Below are 20,154 nucleotides of genomic sequence, written 5' to 3' on the forward strand. Positions count from 1 at the left end.
CAATGCTCCTCTCTCTCTAATCATTCCAATCAGTACATTAGCAACCAACAACGAGATTTACAATAGACAAGAAGAACACTTGGTTGTAGACAAGAAGATAAACAAGGGATCCTCTCTCTCTATGCTCTGACTTCTAGTTTGGGGTGAGCATTTGGCTTATTTGGTTAAAAACCGAATCGAATAAATGGAAATAAAAAATGAAAATGAAACTAAAACTGAATATAAGAAAAGTGATATAACTGAAACTGAAATTTTCGATTCGGTTTTCAGTTATTTCAGTTAAAACCAAATTTAATTAATATATAATATTATATATTATAACATATAATATATATTATGAAATTGAATTTCATTATAATACATTATATACAATATATAAATATATAGCATATTATATATTAAATGTTATATATTGTATATTATATATTACATATTATATAATGAATTCAGTTAATTTTTTTTTTGGTTAACCAAATTTCTAATTCTGAAAACCAAAATTCCTAAAAATCAAATTAACCAAACTGAATTACCCAAAAACCAAACTGAAACCAAAATTTTCAGTTCGGTATTTTTGATTTTAACCGAATAATGCTCACCCCTACTTCTAATAACACAACAAATAAAAGAAAAAAAAAAGTATAGAAAAAATGGAGAATGCAAAAAGTAAAGTGGAAAGGCCGAAACTTATAGGACGGAGAGATCGCTGGTGAATAATGAATTCCGATGGGATCGGGACAAAACAAAAGAGGGTTTTGAGTCGTTACAAGGAGGATATACTATGATGTCCTAAAGTGTTATGCCAGATCAATTGAACAGCTCAACTTTTTCTAAAAACAAATATGGTCCACAAATTCTGTTCAGATTTTTCTCTTGGCTTGTTCTCTCTCTCTCACTCAAGCTTTGAAACCCAGTTACGCCGAAGCCGCCTCAACTAAGTCATTGTGCTAGTCGGTCAAGGGAATGCCACTGCTACTAAAGTTGTAGCGACGATCGTGGAACAAGAGATAGAAATTAAAAAAAAATGAAAAATAGGCTCTGCCTATTCGACAGGCATTCACTATTTCTCCAAGAGCTTTCATGATTGAGAAAAATGGACATCCAAATACTACATGAAAATAGGGCTATAGTTACGGCATTTTAGCTACGGTAAAAAATACCGTAGCTAAAACATGAGATATAGCTACAGACGCTTTGATTCCGTGGCAAAAAGTTGAGCTTTAGCTATGAATAATTTGTTTGTGGTTAAATAATATTTATAGCTACTGTTATAATAATGTATTTGTGGCTATAAGTTACAAAATCAGAAGTTGAGCTTAAGCTACGGACCATTTGTCTGTGGTTAAAAGTTGAGCTTTAGCTACAGACAATTTGTCCATGGTTAAAAGTTATTCTATTTGTGCCTAAAAGATATTTATAACCATTGTTATAATGTATCCGTGGCTATAAGTTATAAAAGTAGAAGTTTAACTACGAACCATATTTGTCCATGGTTAAAAGCTATTTTGTCCGTACCTAAAAGGTATTTATAGCCACGGTTATAATGTATTTGTGGCTATAAATTACAAAAGCAAAAATTTAGCTTTAGCTACGGACAAATTGTCCGTGGTTAAAAGTTATTCTGTCCGTGGCTAAAGAACTATTTATCACTATAGCCATGGATAACTAAAATTCGGTGGCTATAATTACGAAGTTAATCATCTTTAGCTACAATCATTTTATTCTTAGATGATAAATAATAATCATATAACATTCATTTAAAATATTTATTATTTATGAATTACTTTTTATAGTAAATTAATAATTAAGAATTTATTAAAGTAAATGAATATAATTAATAATTAACAAATTATTAGCTCATTACTATTGCATAACAATAATAATTAATGATTTCTATTTAATAATAATTAAACTAGAAAATAAATTATTAATAATTTCATAAGTACATTAATAAAAGGAAAATAATTTCTAAAATAGAAATAAAAGTATTAATTATTATTTGATTAATTAAAACTAATCATCAAAAATTAATTTAATTATTTAAGTAAGTTAATAATTAATAGAAAATAATAAACTAAATATGGAAACCACTAATAGTAAATTAATTAATTACCTATGAATGAAAATAATATTGACAATTAAACTAAATTATTTAAATTCATAAATAAATTATTATTAAAGTAATAGCTATACAACATAAATAATAATTATTAATTATTATTTTATTAATTAAATAATAACTAATAAATTATTTCAACCACTTTACCAATTTTTTTGCCTCAAAGTGTAACTTCTAACTTTCTTTATTTGTGGAAGATGAAAACCTAAAATAAAATATAAATAAATCTATATATATATATATATATATATATATATATATATATATATATATATTCTACATATTTCAAAACAACATTATTTATTCTAAATGTAACCAATGTTTAGAAAGTTGGACGATTAAACCAAACCCAACACATAACCAATTTGACCATACACCTAACCCTATTTACTCCAAAAAAAAAAAAGCCAAAACTATCCACCAAACTGATCTAACCCAAAAAAGAACTAATGAATTGGTCTTGGGTAGCTTTTTTGCTACCTATGTGTTTTAAAGTATTGAAGGCATCTTACCTTGCTATTTTTTCCATAAAACAAGGGTGAACATTTTAGCGAGTTGGAAAATTTCACTCTTGGACCTAGATTTTGTGTTTTAAGCCCTGATCGAGGCTCGAGCCCTCATTAGAAACCCAAATTTTAGGGTTGGGCATTGATGAAGGAAGATTTGGCCCGACCTCGTAACCACTCAACACGTGGAAAGGCAGCAGCTCGGCACAACAGTACGCCCAAGGCGCGAGCTCCGTAAAGAGGAACCCGCGATCCGAACTCCCCACAAGGAGCACGAGCTCTCCCTTGGACCCCGAGCCTTACAAACACAAAAGGCAACAACTCGAACTGGCCCGCCTCATGGCAGTTTGAGCCACACCTCTATCCGAATTCAAGACTTCACCACGCACACCACTCCAGCACTTCGCCTCCGGGACGTCGAACTAAACAACTGCATCGTACCTGACACCGGAGGAGTCCGTATCTAGAGGCAGCGCACCTGACTGACTCGGGACCTGACGCTTGACATCCGCACTTCAACAGCCACCTGCCACCGCCACCTGCCACCACCATCTCCAGTTACAGAGACGGCTCCGACAAAGAGAGCAATGGCGGTTCTGCCCCAGCAAAGGTGAGAACACCCGAACTGGTAGAAGCGCAGAGGTAATCATACCCGACCTGATAGAAGCTTAGGAGTGAGTGTGCGAAGTGGTTATAAAAGGCTCTCTACCCCCCAAGAACGAGGTATGTGAACTTTGCGCCATCTGGTTTATCATCTTGCCTTTGAGGATACTAACTTGAGCTTCAGAGCACTATCACCGGGTCCCTCCCCTGAGATACTTACTTTCTTCCTTGTTTCAGGCACCTTTTGCTCCAGCCAGAGGCAAGATCGTTGACAGCTAGGACCGGCCGGATTGCGCACCATCAATTGGCGTCGTCTGGGGGAATACGCTTCTAAAAGCCTCCCTCTAAAACTCTTATAACCTCCTTTTTCCAAGAAACCCCAACGCTCATGGCTTCTTCCAGCAATGACAGACGTAGCACGGAGATGAACACCCCCGGGGAACAACTTCAAGTCCCTGTGGTGTGCATCGAACAGTTCACCATCCCCCTTTTGGTGGATGGGATACCCAGCCTGAATGCGTCACGAACAGTGGCGCCAGTGAACCTACCCTCCGTGAACGTCCCCCTTCCTCTCCCTGTCGAGACAACCTCTACCGAACCAACTGCTGTCCCCCTGGCGACTAGCCAGAGCCAATTTGACGACCTGATGCAGTGCATGCAGGCAATGCAAGCCCAAATGCAGCAGTTCCAGCAGCATCAGCTCCAGAAGCACCAAGTACTGCACCACCTCTCTCAGTATCACTATCATTAGTAGTTCCCCCAACTACCTCCTCTGAACCAACCCCAGCTTCCACCTCGGCACCCTACTCCAAAGCTGGTTAAGCCCTCCCCTCAGGGTGGACGCCTTCACCTAGGAGAAGCCTCCCAACTTCAAAACCCCTCCAAGAGCCAGGCCTCATCCCCGGGCCGAAGGGAATGAAGGATCTCCCCCGCCTCGTAGCTCGCCGACGGATCGGGAACCTTGCCCGCCAAGTCAGCACCTCGGCACTCCAAGCCTGAGCTCCCGCCCATAGAGAACCAATTCAACGTCCTAGCGGTGAACTACCAACATCCCAGGCCCATCGAGCTTGGCAACATAGAGGCCAGCAACGCCAGTACCAGGCCCACTCGGCAATGAAGACGCAGGCAAAGTCGTCGAACTGCCACCCGTGTCCTGCCCGAGCTCAGAGGTAAAGAAGAGACAAGCTCGGACGAGGTAAAAACTACCCCTATTCTCTCAGCTCCTTCCCCCCTCTCATCAGAACTCCTTGCAGTCCCCATGCCTAGAGACTTTAAACTCCCCCTTTAGACAAGTATGATGGGTCCTTCGACCCCAATGACCACGTCGATGCCTTCTAGCCCCAGATGCACCCAGCAAGGGCCAGTGAATCATGCATGTGTATGGCCTTCACCACCACCTTCAGGGGGGTGGCCCACACTTGGTACAGGAACCTAGCCCCCGGGTCGATAAGAAATTGGACCCAGTTCGTGTAGGTCTTCACCACACACTTCGTTATCAGCAAGCGGTGCCCTAGAACCGAGGAAAGCATCTTTGGAGTAGTCCAAAGGGAAGGAGAATCCATCCGGGGCTACATCAAGCAATTCAATGATGTGTGCTTGCAGATACCGCGACTAGACCCCGCAGTGCAGCTTGCGGCGGCCAAGAGAGGAGTAACGCACAAGGAGTTCAAATGGCACATGGTAGCTAGCCAGCTCGCGATTGTAGCCGAATTCCTCAAGCTCGCGGATAAGTTCATGAGAACAGAGGAAGAGATCAACCAAAGGACTGAAAGTGGGATCGAGAAAAGGAAGAAGGAAGGTGAGCCCTCCAACCCAATTGACAGAAGAAAAAACCCAGCCCGGGAGACGAAGCCGAGCCAGCCGTTCCAAGCTCCCTTAGCAGCTTGAACGGACTACACACCCTTAAACGCAAGGCGGACCGAGATCTTGATGACGATCAAGGACAGCCTATACATGAAATGGCCACCTCGCCTAAAAGGGAACCCAAACGAGAGAAATAAAAACTTGTACTGCAGTTTCCATAGAGATCACGGTCATAGTACCGAACAATGTAATAATCTCCAAGACGAGATAGAGGGACTCATCCGTCGCGGGTACTTGAGAAATTTTGTACAGCATAGCAATAATAATAATAATAATAATAATAATAATAATAATAATAATAATAATAAGACAGGTCGGCAAGGGGAGCACAGTAAGGATGCTCCCGAGTCCAGCGGTAGGCTGGCCGAACCGCCGCAAAAACAGCCTCCAGAGGAGAGGCCAGTCCGGGGAACCATCCACGTAATAGTGGGAGGTTCGATAGTCGCGGGTTGCACTTCAGCAACAGCCCGGGCATCAGTTCGCGAAGCTGCCCAAGAAGAGCAGAACCCTCCAAAGAGGCCAAAGATGGACAAACTGATTTTCTTCATGGAAGACGATGCGCGAGAGGTCTGCTACCCCCACGATGATGCGCTTGTCATCAAACTAAGGATCAGCGACTTCAAAGTTAGGTGCGTGCTTGTTGATTCAAGCAGCTCGACGGACATTCTCTTCAAGTCGGCGTTTGACAAACTTTAGCTGTAGAGAAGCGAGCTGAAGCCCGCAAACACTCCTTCGGTGGGCTTCAGTGGAGAGGAAGTCAGGCCCCTCGGGAAAATAGCAGTACTAGTGGAAGTCGGCACATGGCCCTGTGCGGTCAGACTCAACCACGATTTCCTAGTGGTTGCGACCCCCTCCCCATACAATGCCATAATTGGGCAGCCAATCACTCATGTCCTACAGGCAGTGATCTCCACCTATTACTTGGCAATGAAGTTTCCTATAGACTTTAGTGTGGGGGTAGCGCAGGGCGACCAGCTCAAGTCCCACAAGTGCTGTGTTGCCATCCTGAAGGGAAAAACCAAGGTGGTCGACGACCTCGAACTAGAGCGACCTACGGAGCAAGGCGAGGAACGAGCTGTGCCCATAGAAGAAACGGTCGCAATCCCAACTTCAGCTGTGGACCCAGCTCGGACGCTACAGATCGGTGCTTCCGTTCAGGAACCTCTATGAACCGAACTAGTGAGTTTCTTACTTCAAAATTTAGATATTTTTGCATGGTCTGCTTTCGATGTGCCCGGCATTGACCCCAGCCTTATAACTCACAAACTTAATACTGACCCTGTAGTCAGACCCATTAGACAGAAGAAACGCAACTTAGCCCCAGATCACTGGAGGGCGGTCGACGAGGAGGTCAAAAAGCTCCTCGCAATAGACTTCATAAGGGAAGTTCACTACCTGAGTTGGGTTGCCAACTCAGTGCTGGTAAAAAAGGCTAACGGCAAGTGGCGCATGTGCGTCGACTACACCGACCTAAACCGAGCCTGCCCGAAAGATTGCTTCCCCCTCCCCTGAATTGACCGCCTAGTGGACGCCTCGGTACATGAGTTGCTAAGCTTCTTGGACGCTTACTCGGGTTACAACCAAATCAGGATGGACCAATCCGATGAGGAAAAACCACCTTCATAACCGAGTTCGGCCTGTACTGCTACAAGGTCATGCTCTTCGGACTGAAGAATGCTAGGGCAACCTTCCAAAGACTTGTGAATAAGCTGTTTTGGCCCTTAATTGGCACGAAAATAGAATGTTATGTATACGACATGGTCATCAAGACACAATTTTCACAGGAATTAATACAAGACTTAGATTATGTCTTCTAAATTTTGCGTCAATTTAGCATGAAATTAAACCCAAACAAGTGTGTATTTGGTGTCACATCGGATAAGTTATATTGTCAACCGGTGCGGTATTGAGGTCAACCCGAACAAGATAAAGGCCATCATAGATATGAGACCACCCCGAAAAGTAAAAGAGGTTCAGAGGCTAAACGGCTGCATAGCCGCTCTGAGCCGCTTCATGTCCAAATCGGCAGACCGTTGTCTGTCTTTCTTTAAAGCAATCAAAGGCAAAGGGTTCGAATGGCTCCGAGACTGCCAGCTCGCGTTTGACGAGCTAAAAAACTACCTCGCTAGCGTGTCGATCTTAACCAAGCCCGAGGAGGGCCAGGTCTTAGAACTGTACCTCTCAGCAAGCGACGAAGTGGTTAGTTCGGTACTAATAAAAAAAGTGGATTGGGTCCAGCGACCCATCTATTATGTTAGTAAAATTCTGCAGGGAGTAGAGACAAGATACCCGCAGATAGAAAAGCTAGCATATGCACTGGTAATTGCAGCTCGGAAACTCCACTCATATTTCTAGGCTCACATTGTCATCGTCTTGACTAACAAACCTCTAAGGCAAGTCTTACTCAAGCTCGAGGTTTCCAGTCGGCTGACGAAGTGGGCCATCGAGCTCAGTGAGTACGACCTTCAGTATAAGCCATGAACTTCTTTTAAGGCCCAAGCCTTAGCGAATTTTATCACCGAGTGCACGTTCAACCTCGAAGTTCCTAGGCCGGTTGAGCCCGAGATCCCTAGTTCGGGTGAGCCTGGAGCTCCCAAGCCAATAGAGTCTGAACCCCGTGAAGTAGCAGCCAGGGTGGCATCTCTCCTAGTTAGGCCAAATGCGAACTGGGATGAGGAGCCCTGGATCCTTCACGTAGATGGCTCCTCGAACCAGCAGGGCAGCGGGGATGGAATAGTGTTGCGCGGCCCGGGTTGTACAAAATTGGAATACGCACTATGCTTTGAGTTCGTGGCATCCGACAATGAGGCGGAGTATGAGGCATTGATAGATGGGCTGAACCTAGCGCAAAAGGTAAGAGCAAAACACATAATTATCTACAGCGATTCCCAGCTTGTGGTCAACCAGGTTACGGGCGAATACGAAGCACGCGAGCTAACTATGATCGCCTACCTTGCAAAAGTAAAGGAGGCTCTGCTCAACTTCCAGTCACACTTCATCAGGCAAATCCCGAGGTCAGAGAACATTGAGGCCGACGCCTGTCCCGGTTAGCCAGCATGAGTCACAACGCCATGAGAACCATGTACATAGAGGACTTATCTCGGCCTAGCATTCTCGGTGGGGCAAAAGAGGTCGCTCCCGTCCTTGAAGCAGAGCCAAGCTAGATCGACCCACTTGCGAGCTTCTTGCTAGATGGAACCCTCCCTGTGAACCGCAATGCAGCCAGGATGGTGCAGCACCAGACAGCCAAATACATCATAATAGACGAACAACTGTACCGATAGTCCTACACACTCCCCTACCTGCGTTGCTTGCGACCTGCCGAGGCCAAGCTCGTACTCTGAGACACTCATGAAGGTTTGTACGGCGAACACTTGGGAGGCAGGGCACTCGCCCAAAAGGCACTTCGACAATAGTACTACTGGCCAATGATGAAGGCAGAGGCCGTCGAGCTCGTTAGAAAATGCGACAAGTGTCAGAAGCATGCCAATATCCACCATCAGCCTGCCGCCGACCTCAAGTATCTTACTAGTCCATGGCCCTTTGCGCAATGGGGCATCGACCTCCTGGGGTGAAGCTGAACCTCTCGCAACAATTACAGATCGAAACATACAAAACTTCTTTTGGAAGAAAATAGTATGTCGCTTCGGGTTACCTCGGGTACTGATCTCCGACAATGGCAAGCAGTTTGAAGATATCAAATTTCAGGAATGGTGCCAAGATATGAGGATTCGACAGAACTTCACATCGGTCGCGTAGAAGTAATGAACAAAGCTATCCTCTGCGGACTGAAAGCGCGACTAGACCGAGCTAAAGGGTTGTGGGCGGATGAGCTACCAAGTGTTCTATGAGCTCACCGAACTACGGAAAAAACCGCCATGAGAGAGTCCCCCTTTAACCTCACCTACGGCACCGAAGCAGTAATCCCAACGGAGATTGAAATACCTACACTGCAACTAGAAGCATACGATGATCAGACAAACGGAGATGAGTTACGTACCAACCTCGACCTACTAGATGAGGTAAGAGACCTCGCGTACATCCGGACCGCAACTTACCAGCAAAGAGTAGCTCGGTACTACAATGCCAGAGTAAAAAAGTGAAACTTCCGCATCGGCGACTTGGTTCTCCGTAAGATCATGGCACCCGAGCCCGGCATGGGCAAACTTGGACCGAATTGGGAAGGGCCCTACCAAGTAAAGAGAGCGCTCGGGGGAACATACAAGCTTGAAACATTAGAGGGCAAACAAATACCCCGAGTGTGGAATGTCGTTAACTTAAGACGATACTACGTATAAATTACCAAGCGAAGTGGACTAGGAGTCACTATCAGAGCCTGAGGGTTAGAACGATGAGCTAACAAGGACCTCAACACCATAATACTTAGTCACCCCTTCGGCATGGGCACGTAAAAGCAAAATGCTAACACCAAGCTGACAGGCAAAGTGAAAACAACAAACTGATAAAGACCTCAGCATCTCATCATCAGAGGCATATGGTCAGTTCGACAATATAGTCAGTTCGGAAAAAAGAGGGTGAACTTAATCAAAAGAACATTTCATTACAAAACACTCTGTTTACATTCCAAAAAAAAAGCAGTTCGACAAATCTCAGTCCTCACCCTTGGATGGCACGTCAACGATATCCGAGGGTCCTGCCTCATCCTTAGAATCTGGTTCACCATCAGCCGCGTCAGCCATCTCCTGAGTAATGCGCGAAGTAGTTATGGCGCTGATGTCGAGCTCGGGGTACGTATTTTGGATCATCCACCAGCTCAGTTTAAAGCCCCTTCTGTACGAGCCCACCATCAGGTCGTCAAAGCGTGGCGAGGCGATATATTCATTGACGACCTTCTTCTCGACATCCTTGATGCCCTGAGAAAATATCTCTGTCCTCTCCCTAATATCCTCTTGAAGGTATTCAACCTGATGCTGTAAGTCCAGCCTCAGGTTCGCCATATGCTTGACCACAACTCCCATGGCCTCGGTATCTCTCTGAGACCTCGCCAGCCTGGCGTGTGCAGCGCGAGAAGCCACCTCAACAGCTCGAGAAGCTGCCTCGATAGCGTGGGAAGCCTCTTCGGCAGCTCGCGCCCGTCTCGAGCTCCTTTCCACTTGGGCCGCCAAGGCATGGATAAAAGAATTCACCTGCCAATAGGAAAAATAACAAATGATCAAAAGAACGATAGCAAGAAAGATAAAAGCAAAGAGCCTGACAAGAAATCACTGATTTACCACCATGGCATGAGTAGCAGCACGACAAGCTACCTGGTTCAAAGGAAGCTTAGTCCATGCCACGACCTCCTCAGGGTAAATGGCCTCCTTACTCTTCTGAAGAGCATGGTTCGGCGACAACATGCTCGTGAACTCGCCTTGGGCTCTCGAGCCTGAAGGCCCAGCTCGCAAATAAGCAAACTCAGAGTAAGCGGGAGCCCCCGTGTAAGTAGCCTCGGCGTAAGGGGCCCCTGTCGCTTCTTGTACTGGAGGGGCCATCTCGAGCTCCCTGGGTGGATCCATTGACGGGTAGTCCAGTACCTCAGGCTCCGCATCTTGGGGCAGCTCGACACGAGTTCGTTTGGTGACTCGCTTCCTCCTCTTCATGGCGCGAAACAGGTTCCCACCATGAGTCTTCTCTGAGTCCATCATACCTGCAAAAAGAGCTCGACATCAGGAAAACGAAAGAACAAAGCAAAACAAAAGGCAAGCCTCTGAGTAAGGAACCTACCCGAACTCAGACCAGCCTTGATGAGCTTGGCCTCTGTCAGATAATGGTGGCATTTTAGCCCAAGCCATGCCCATTCCCAGAGGCCCTTCCCGTCTCCCTATCAAGCGTAACACCGGCATCAGGGGCCGCCATCCCCCACCCAGTTCGGTACGGCCACCCCAATGCACTTCGCACCCCAAAGTAGTCCCGTTTCCACGCCAGGACCTTGTTGGGAAGATCGTGTAAAAGCTTAAACCCCGGGCGAGGAGACAGGTAATACGCCTGCCTACACCCAGGAAGGGGACCCACTTGCTTCTTAAGCATTAGAATAGAATAAAAGATCTCTAGGTCTAAAGGCAATATATGTTCGCAAAATAGGGAGATTGTCCCCCCCAAGTTACGAATAGAATTCGGGTGAAGCTAGCCGACAGTAACGCCGAAGTGGTTTATAACCTCGACAACGAGGGGGTGGAAAGGCAGGCGCAACCCATCAACGAGTTGCTCCCGGAATATCATGATCTCATCAGGACCATGTTCCCAAGGGAAACTGCCCGAGGGTATAAAATAGGCGTACTCCCTAGGCAAGTTGAACTGGGTAATAAGGGACTGAAGCCCCTCAGGCGTCATGGTCGAGGGCCCAAACTTATCTAACATCCGACCCCGACGGGCGGAGGACGCCAAACTACCAAAGGCGACTTGGCCTACGGGTTCAAGCTCCTCCTCGAGCTCTACCTCGGGTTCACTAAGGTTGTCGGGGGATGCAGCTCAATTCCTATAACCTGCATCTAAACCCCTTAAAGAATTGTCTGAGTTATCCGAGCTAGACATCAGGAGGAAAAGGATAGTAGGAAGAAAGTAGACTCACCCAGAAAAGGCAAATGAACTACGAAAACTTGGACACGAGCTCAAGAAGCAAAGCGCGGGAGGATGGCAATGAAAAGCGACTGGGGTCCCCCACTATTTATACCCACAGTAACCGAAAATCAACGGCTCAGATCAAGGCAAATCCAATGGCCTGCAGTCACGTTGACCGCACGTCTCCTGAGACCGAGACGTGACTGACCGCACATCATTTGAAACCGAAAGAGCGCCGGCACACGTCTCCCCACGTTAAAGGCAGCAACGACGCATTTTTTAAATTTTGAAATAAACGCGTACTATCACATTTGTCAGCATTTATAGATGGATTGGCACGTTTCCCAACTTTTTGGCGCTCAAGAAACCTGGAAGAACCCTGACGAACGCGCACTCTGCGCTATCAGTCAAACCAGTTGGGCTTAAATTAATTATATTTTATTGTAACAAATACTGAATAATAGTGAAAAAATAATGTACTTTTATTATTAATAGTAATATAATTAACAATAATTATTTCTAAAACTTAATTAACAATAATTATAATTCAAGCTATAAATAGTCAAAAATTACATTTAATTACTAAAATGTTATATTTAATTACTATAAAATTACATTTAATTACTATATTTTAAATAAATATCATAGTTTAATAATTACAATATTTTAATAACTTAAGCAACTATTAGATCTATAAATTTGCAAGCTCAATCAATGATTTTGCTTTGTGTTAGCTCTAGTTGAGCTATGCACCATGCCCACACATTATTAGGGATAATCAGATTCAAAGTCTAATTGGGTATTAAATTTTTGGAGTCCAATGAAGGCTTTAGCGGATAGGGTATCAAACTTTCAAAGTCCAATGTTTTTTCAACCTGCCATTGACCTAAATGGTTAAACTGCTTTAGCCATCACCTTACTAGGGGTGCTCATAAAAACACTGAACAAAACTGATGAAATCAAACAAAAAAATCTGATTAAGTAAACCAATAAGTTTGGTAAGTATTTAAAATATATGATTATATTACCTGTATAATATATATATATATATATATATATATATATATATATAGTATATAATATTTTACATATTTATATATTTCTTTATAGTAATATTATAAATATAAAAAAACCAAAAAACTAGTGAACCAGTTTAGATTAAAAAATATGCCCATGATTCTTAAGCTACACTCGACTCTCTTTCTTAAGTCTAGTTTTCCCAATTGAGCTAAGGCAATCCAAAGTCAAATGAAGAATGGAGAACTATTGTAATTATCAAAATTGTCAAATTTTTATTAGTTAGTTTTATTTGTATTAAATTACTAATTTTAAATTAAAATGAAATGAATACTAAATTGTTATATTAATCAATTTAAATATAACTTTATAAGTTATTGAATTTTAGTAATAAAATTACTATTTTTTAAATGTTTAATTTATTATTATTTATTAATTAATATAAATATAATTTATAATGAATGTAATTATTTATATTTGCGGTAAGTACTAATTATAATTAATCATTTAATTATTTTCTAAACTTATTGTAAATTTTAGAAATTGTTAATGTGTCCAAAAAATTCCCGCCTTTGTATATTCTCTTTCCCTCCCATTTGGACTTCCAAAATGTCTCCCGCCCTCCTTAATTCGTTTAATGAGTTCGAATGCCAAATTGCCAAGTGCTATTCCCTCTTTGAAAGAAAAACTCTTCTATGTTTGACATTTGATCTTCCCCCTACTCTCAGCTTTGGAATTTTTGAGAAAAAATCGGTTATGTGATCTCATATATGAATGAGTGTGACAGACAGTTAACGGTAGGGGAGGTTTTAGACAATTGTCAGAATAATAGGGGTAGAGTTAGTCAATTTCCTAAACTTTAGGGGTAGTCTAAGAAATTTTCCATAATACATTAAAACCTTTTTGTTGTTTTCGTTTATGACTCAAAATGAACCAAATAATAATGAATTGAATTAGACTCTAATTCCTATATGAACCAAACATGCATTTGGAATAGGCAATTCTTATGATTCCAAGGGATTTTGATTCCAATTCTGTTTTTGACTATAAACCAAGCAAACCCTAAATCAGGTTTTATTTGCAAATAGTAACCCACTTTATGTGAGATTCACTATTTATATGATATATCTAATTTGAATTTCTTATTTGATTTTAAAAATTAAAGTTTACAATTGATAACTTATTTAATCTAAAAAACATGACCCACACCATTTTATGAGAATGGGTAGATCTCTCTCTCTCACACACACACACAATTATAGGTATTATATAATAAAAATGATGTATTACCATATTATCTAATAAAAATATAAAAATTAAAATAGGTATTCATTTTAAAATTAGGGTAAAAGACTTAAACATACCCTCATTTTCAAGAATTTGACTTAAAGATACCTAAGTTTCATAAGTGGACTTAAAGATACCTTCACCCCGTTATGTTAGGAGGATTTAAGAAAAAGGCGCTTTTACCCTTAATAAAGTGTCATATTCTACGTACCTCAACAACTCATTCCTTTTAGTTTTCATTTTCTTTAGGCTCTGTTTGGGAATGATGCATATAAAGTGTGAATGCAAATAGGCAGAGTGTAAAACGGTTCATGTAAATGCAAAATTGGGTTAGTTTTGCATTGACAAATTCACCTTCTTACCCAACAACTTTCAGCTGTGATGGATGCAAACATGGATCCCAATAAAATATATGCTTTTTTTTTAACAAAAGCCCACATTGAATGCAAATTTACTTCTTTTTTTATGGATGTACATTTATATCTCATTTTGAATGTAAATATGCATTGAAAAATGTATTTTCTGTCATTTGTCAATACATAATTGTATTCTTACCAAACACTGGTAAAACTGAACCAAAGTACATATTTACCCTGAACCGAGACTTACACTCCATTTGCATCATTCCCAAAGGGAGCCCTAGTTTTCACAATTGTTTGTCACTTCAATTGGGCTTTTCCTCATTACAGAATAGTCAAAAGTCAATATTACTTATAAAGGAATCCCATATACCATGAATTATTGTTATATTGGTTCAAATAAACAAGGTGCTATATTGTCACGGGGGTAGTTCTACAGCAGAAGAAACCCGTGTGGCGTCCAGGCCAAGGTAGGCCAGGACAAGCCTTTCTGCGCTTAGAGGCTAGGAGTTGCTCGATGGGATGGCTCCACCAAAGTCAGTAGCACTGGATCATGACCTCAAGTCCAATGGTCGGGGCACTCTCCTGGTTCAGACCAGTCCATGGGAGGCACCGCTTACGTGCTAAAGGGGGACAACCATAATGCAAGGCGACCATGCACCGATGAGGTGACTTGGCACCGATATGAAGGGTCTCCTGTAGGTCGATGATGACAGGCACCTGTGTGCCATGATGATAGGCAACCGCTTGGGTCGGACCATACCCGTGCCCTAAGGGCAACATGGTAGCTCACTCAGCTTGGGCAAGGGGCTGGCGTGGTGAAGGAACATGCTTGAGCCAGGCCCACATGCCAATCCTCCCTTGAGTATTGGTAGCGCAGTGCCGGTCCAACACTATCCCCATGAGCAAGTGTGCGCTCATGAGGAACCCTGGTAGCCATGCTAGCCTTTAACCAGGGTTGCCCCACAAGGGGATGAAGGTCTAGGAGTGCCAAGGTTAGGCACCCAAGGAGGTCGACCACCCTTCCTCAAAGAGTACGTTAAGCTTTTGGTGGTTTGCTTGAAGATGACATCATTTCTCCCAAAAATCTTACAGGTGAAAATGGTGGTCATGTCCCTAATGTAAGCCTGCCAAGCGTAGGCAAGGCTAAGCCTGTGTCAGACCGTCACAAGCTCCCCCACTCAATCCATTGTCGACCTCAACAATGGTCTTCACGTGAATGCTCATCTAAGTCCCGCGCCATCCACTTCTCCACTAGTTTCAGGGCTCACCTGGTCAACCTGAGTCTTGCCTATGTTGGTGTCCATTTATGGGGACGGAACCATTTCACCATGCCGGCCTGCTTGGACTTCACCCCTCCAGTGTTGAGGTTACTCAAACTGCGCAATGGCTATGCCGTTGAACTGTGAAAGAAGTGCCCTCGAAGAAATGTGTGTGGTGCTTCACGGAGGTCCGCCCCATGTATCATCTTACCTCAAGGCTCAACCGTCTTCTTGGTAGTTTTTCAGTGATGCTACCGAACACGCTAATAGCTCAACCGCCTTCTGGCCTGCAGACTTCACCTCGCCGATTCGAGTTACTAAAACCTAGCCATGGCTTATGCTCTCTTGGCCCTCGAAACTATGCTTCGCCTCGTCGACTCGGGCTACATCTTCACACTGAGGGGGCCCCACTACTGCTACCTCAAGGAGACCTGACCGCAATCTATGCTAGTGGTGGCAACTTTTACCAATGAGTTGCCGAACATGCACTCGCCTGATGATAAGCTTCTGCTGCTGCAAGTGATCCACCTGAAAACTGAGCATGTCTACCTGATACTTTGCCAATGTAGGGCCGCCATGCTCCAACGGCTAGTGTAACCACATTCTTAACAAGGCTCACGCGTCTGCCCCCGCATGAGGACAACAACCAATGCGTCTGCACCTGCAAGGGAAGCTATTTTAGGGTCATTGGAATGGGAACACAAACAATGAATGGCCTCTTGCTAGGCCTGATAAGCAATCTGCTCGGATAGTGTACCCACATTCCTATCAAGGCTCACGTGTTTGCCCCCGCATGAGGACAACAACTAATGCGTCTGCCCCCACAAGGGAAGCTATTTTAGTGTCATTGAAATGGGGACACGAACAATGAAATGGCCTCTTGCCAGGCCTGATCTGAATTTTGCTCGATCCTGGGTGGAAGTGCCTAGGAACTGCACCCCACAATGCTGCTTGTCGAAATGACCGCTTCAACTGGCTCTGGGCTAATCTGCTGAAAACCAATTGTGGCAGCAATTGACCAACTTGCTCTGATACCAACTGTCACGGGGGTAGTTCTACAACGGAAGAAACCCGTGCGGCGTCTAGGACAATGTAAGCTAGGACAAGCCTTTCTACGCTTAGAGGCTAGGAGTTGCTCGATGGGATGGCTCCACCAAAGTCAGTATTACTGGATCATGACCTCTAGCCCAATGGCCGGGACACTCTCCTGGCTCACACCGGTCCATGGGAGGCGCCGCTTACATGCTAAAGGGGGACAACCATAATGCAAGGCGACCATGCGCTGATGAGGTGACTTGGCGCCAATATGAAGGGTCTCCTGTAGGCATGATGACAGGCACCTGTGTGCCATGATGAAAGGCAACCGCTTGGGCTGGAACACACCCGTGCGCTAAGGGCAACGGGGTAGCTAACTCAGCTTGGGCAAGGGGTTGGCATGGTGAAGGAACATGCTTGAGCCAGGCCCGCATGCCAAGCCTCCCTTGAGTATCGGTAGCGCAGTGCCGGTCCAACACTATCCCCATGAGCAAGTATGCGCCAATGAGGAACCCTGGTAGCCATGCTAGCCTTTAACCAGGGTTGCCCCACAAGGGGATGAAGGTCTAGGAGTGCCAAGGTTAGGCACCCAAGGAGGTCGACCACCCTTCCTCAAAGAGTACGTTAAGCTTTTGGTGGTCTACCTAAAGATGACATCAGTTCTCACAAAAATCTTATAGGCGAAAATGATGATCATGTCCCTAATGTAAGCCTACCAAGCGTAGGCAAGACTAAGCCTGTGTCAGACCATCACAATATTACGACAGAACTAGGGCTAAGAAAGTGAGAGGAAAAAAACTGAAATTTTGTTGGCTTGTGCAAACACATATGAGCTATACAATTGCTTTTTAGTTTTTCCTGGCTATGATAGATCAACTTTTGTTATAGGGGGATACATGATCTAACTTCTCACTAGGTGGCCCTGGGCTAATAGATAATTGAGAGAAAGAGAAAGCTGAAAAGCACCCAAATGTTTAAACAAGCAATCACCAGAAATGTCAATCAAACAACAAGATTCCCATTTCCTCAACTATATAATTAATGTAGAAATGTGTTGTCTTGCGACTTTGAAGATCAACTTAAAATTCCTTTTTGTAACCATTGCCTTGATTGGAGATACAAATTATTGTCATCCGAATTAATTAATACTCTGAATTTTAGTTCTTCCCTGCTCCAATTGTCCTTGTTCTTCCTATGAATCAGTTGATAGCCTCTATACGGGAGCCGCCACTCTCTCCCCGATTAATTGATGAGGGCCACCATGACACGATTGCTAGCAAGGCCGGTGGTAGTTGTTTTGTGGGTACAAACAGCTTGCTCGCTACATGGACGACTAAAGGACGACCAAAGGAAGGAGGAGAGACAAAGCCTGTTGGTGGAACATGAGAACAGTCGGCCCACAAGGTATATTATATTTAAGTCAAATTGAAAAACCTAGTGTACTTCAATTCAATTTATGAAAATGCAAGGTATGTTTAAATATTGGGCAAATTACAAAAACCCTCTGCTGTACTTTGTTTTGCAACAAAGACCCTCATGTATTATGACCGTGAGACAAAGCTTCCATTAGCCTTTCGTCGAAATATGCAGTTATAATATTTTTTAATTCCCATATTACCCATGGGAAAAAAACACTTCATCTTTCTCGACCTCACGATACACGAACAACAGCGACGATAAATTTCCGAAGTCCTCCTCTCTCTCTCTTCTTCCCCTTCCCGTTTTTCTCTGGTGCAGAGATTGAGTTCCATTTCAGAACAAACTGAGGCAATCTCCGAGCTTCGTTTCATCTCCAAGCACGACCCAGATAGCCGTTCCTTCATAGCAGAAGCTGGCGCCATCAATTGCAGAAGTAGACTGAAGGTTAGAGTGGAGAACGTTTTGCTAGAAGTTTCCAAATAAAAGAAAAAACCATTCGGCAGGAAAACATGATGGCTACTCTAACCTTCATAATAAATTTTGGCAATTGCTTCAGTCAAATAAATGTTCTCTCCCTCACTTCTGATTGTTCTCCACTCTCTTTAGTTTCCTTATTTCAAAACATTGGTTAATGGTGTGTTGATGGATGTTGGGGGAAGACGAGGTGACGATGAAATTCATGGTCTGTCAATCCACTGAAATTATTAGTGTGACGTTAATCATGAATCCCGACAGGTTCTCATCGTTTTCTCCACAACAACCAACACCTTGAATTCATTTCCAATACACATTGGAGGTTTTGTTTCTTTTTTCTTTTAATTTAATTATTTGGAGTTTGATTTTCTTTGATTTGTGGCTTTCCCTTTTTTTTTTTTGGGTATAGAATAAGCCGTCGACGCCTTGTATGAGTGGGCACAGAGAACATAGAGAACAAGCTGCGATCATTCTATACAGAACGACTTGTTCTGATTGGAACAGAGAACTGAACTCAGCCTATGCACTAGAGAAAAACAGGAAGGGGAAGAAGAGAGATCAGGGGAGAGAATGGGAGGACTTCGAAAGTCTAGTTGTTCGTGTATCATGAGGTTGGGGAAGATGAACAATAATTTTTTTACAAGAATAGTATGGGGATTAAAAAATATTATAATGAGAGATTTCGACAAAGACTAATGAAAGAGGGTTTTTATCTCATGGTCATAGTACAAAGGAATCTTATGGCAAAACAAAATATAGGGAGTCTTTGTCATAGACCCCATAATACAGGGGTCTTTATAATTTACCCTTAAAATTATATAAAGTGAATTGGTAAACAACCCCGTACCCTAAACAGATTGGATATATAATAATTTCAATAGGAGATTTAATTATGCCATTTATGGTGGAGTTTTCATTTGTGCTAAAAAGAATCATCTTCCATTATTCAATTAGTATTAAACGGCTGCTTACCAAGTAAAGGTTATAATATTCTTTGCAAGCGGATTTTTTTAGGGTAAATTATAAAGACCCCATTGTAAATGTCCCATGAACTTTCATTTGTACAAAGACCCTCTAAACTTCTATTTTGCGAAAAGTACCCTCTAACCGTTAAGTCAAGTGAGAGAATGTGTCAAATTACACAAATGCCTACCTAAACTTTCTTATTTTTCTTGTCACCATTTTCTCTTAAATCCTAGTTGACAAAAAATACATCCATTTTTCAAACGAAACCAACTAAAATAACAAGAATCATTGCACTCACAAGAATGTCTCTCTTCATCTTAAAATATAAAAAACTATCCATTCATTTCTCCAATAAATCAGGCAAAACTAAGCATAACCATAAATTTATATCTATCATAAAGAAACCTCTATTAGTTAATTTAAATATTAAATCCCGCCAGAAATTTGCAAGGATCTATTAGAGCAACCAATAGGGCCTTAATCTTATATTTAGAAAACTAATCGAATAATAAATCAGTCAAATAAATAAAAAAGGGTAATTTAGAGAATTATAATATATAAAAACTGAATAAAAATATTTATAGAAATTAACGTTCAGGAGGATATTTATCACTGATTCCCACAAAACACTACAAAACAAACCGAAAGACAAGCTTGTCTATACCATTCTTGGGTCTCAAGACGCGATC

At 42.7% G+C, this 20,154-nt stretch overlaps 1 non-coding gene across 1 annotated transcript; it reads left to right on the forward strand.

Annotated features, from left to right (window-relative positions):
- Window positions 1-18,684: 18,684 nt before the first annotated feature.
- On the forward strand, window positions 18,685-18,771 carry LOC148868905 (small nucleolar RNA snoR14). The gene has a single exon (XR_016108400.1). It is a non-coding gene; the product is annotated as a small nucleolar RNA snoR14 (small nucleolar RNA).
- Window positions 18,772-20,154: the final 1,383 nt, after the last annotated feature.

The sequence above is a fragment of the Nelumbo lutea genome, chromosome 2 (assembly GCF_056320005.1).
Source record: "Nelumbo lutea isolate HS-2025 chromosome 2, American lotus-T2T, whole genome shotgun sequence".
Lineage (NCBI taxonomy): Eukaryota > Viridiplantae > Streptophyta > Magnoliopsida > Proteales > Nelumbonaceae > Nelumbo > Nelumbo lutea.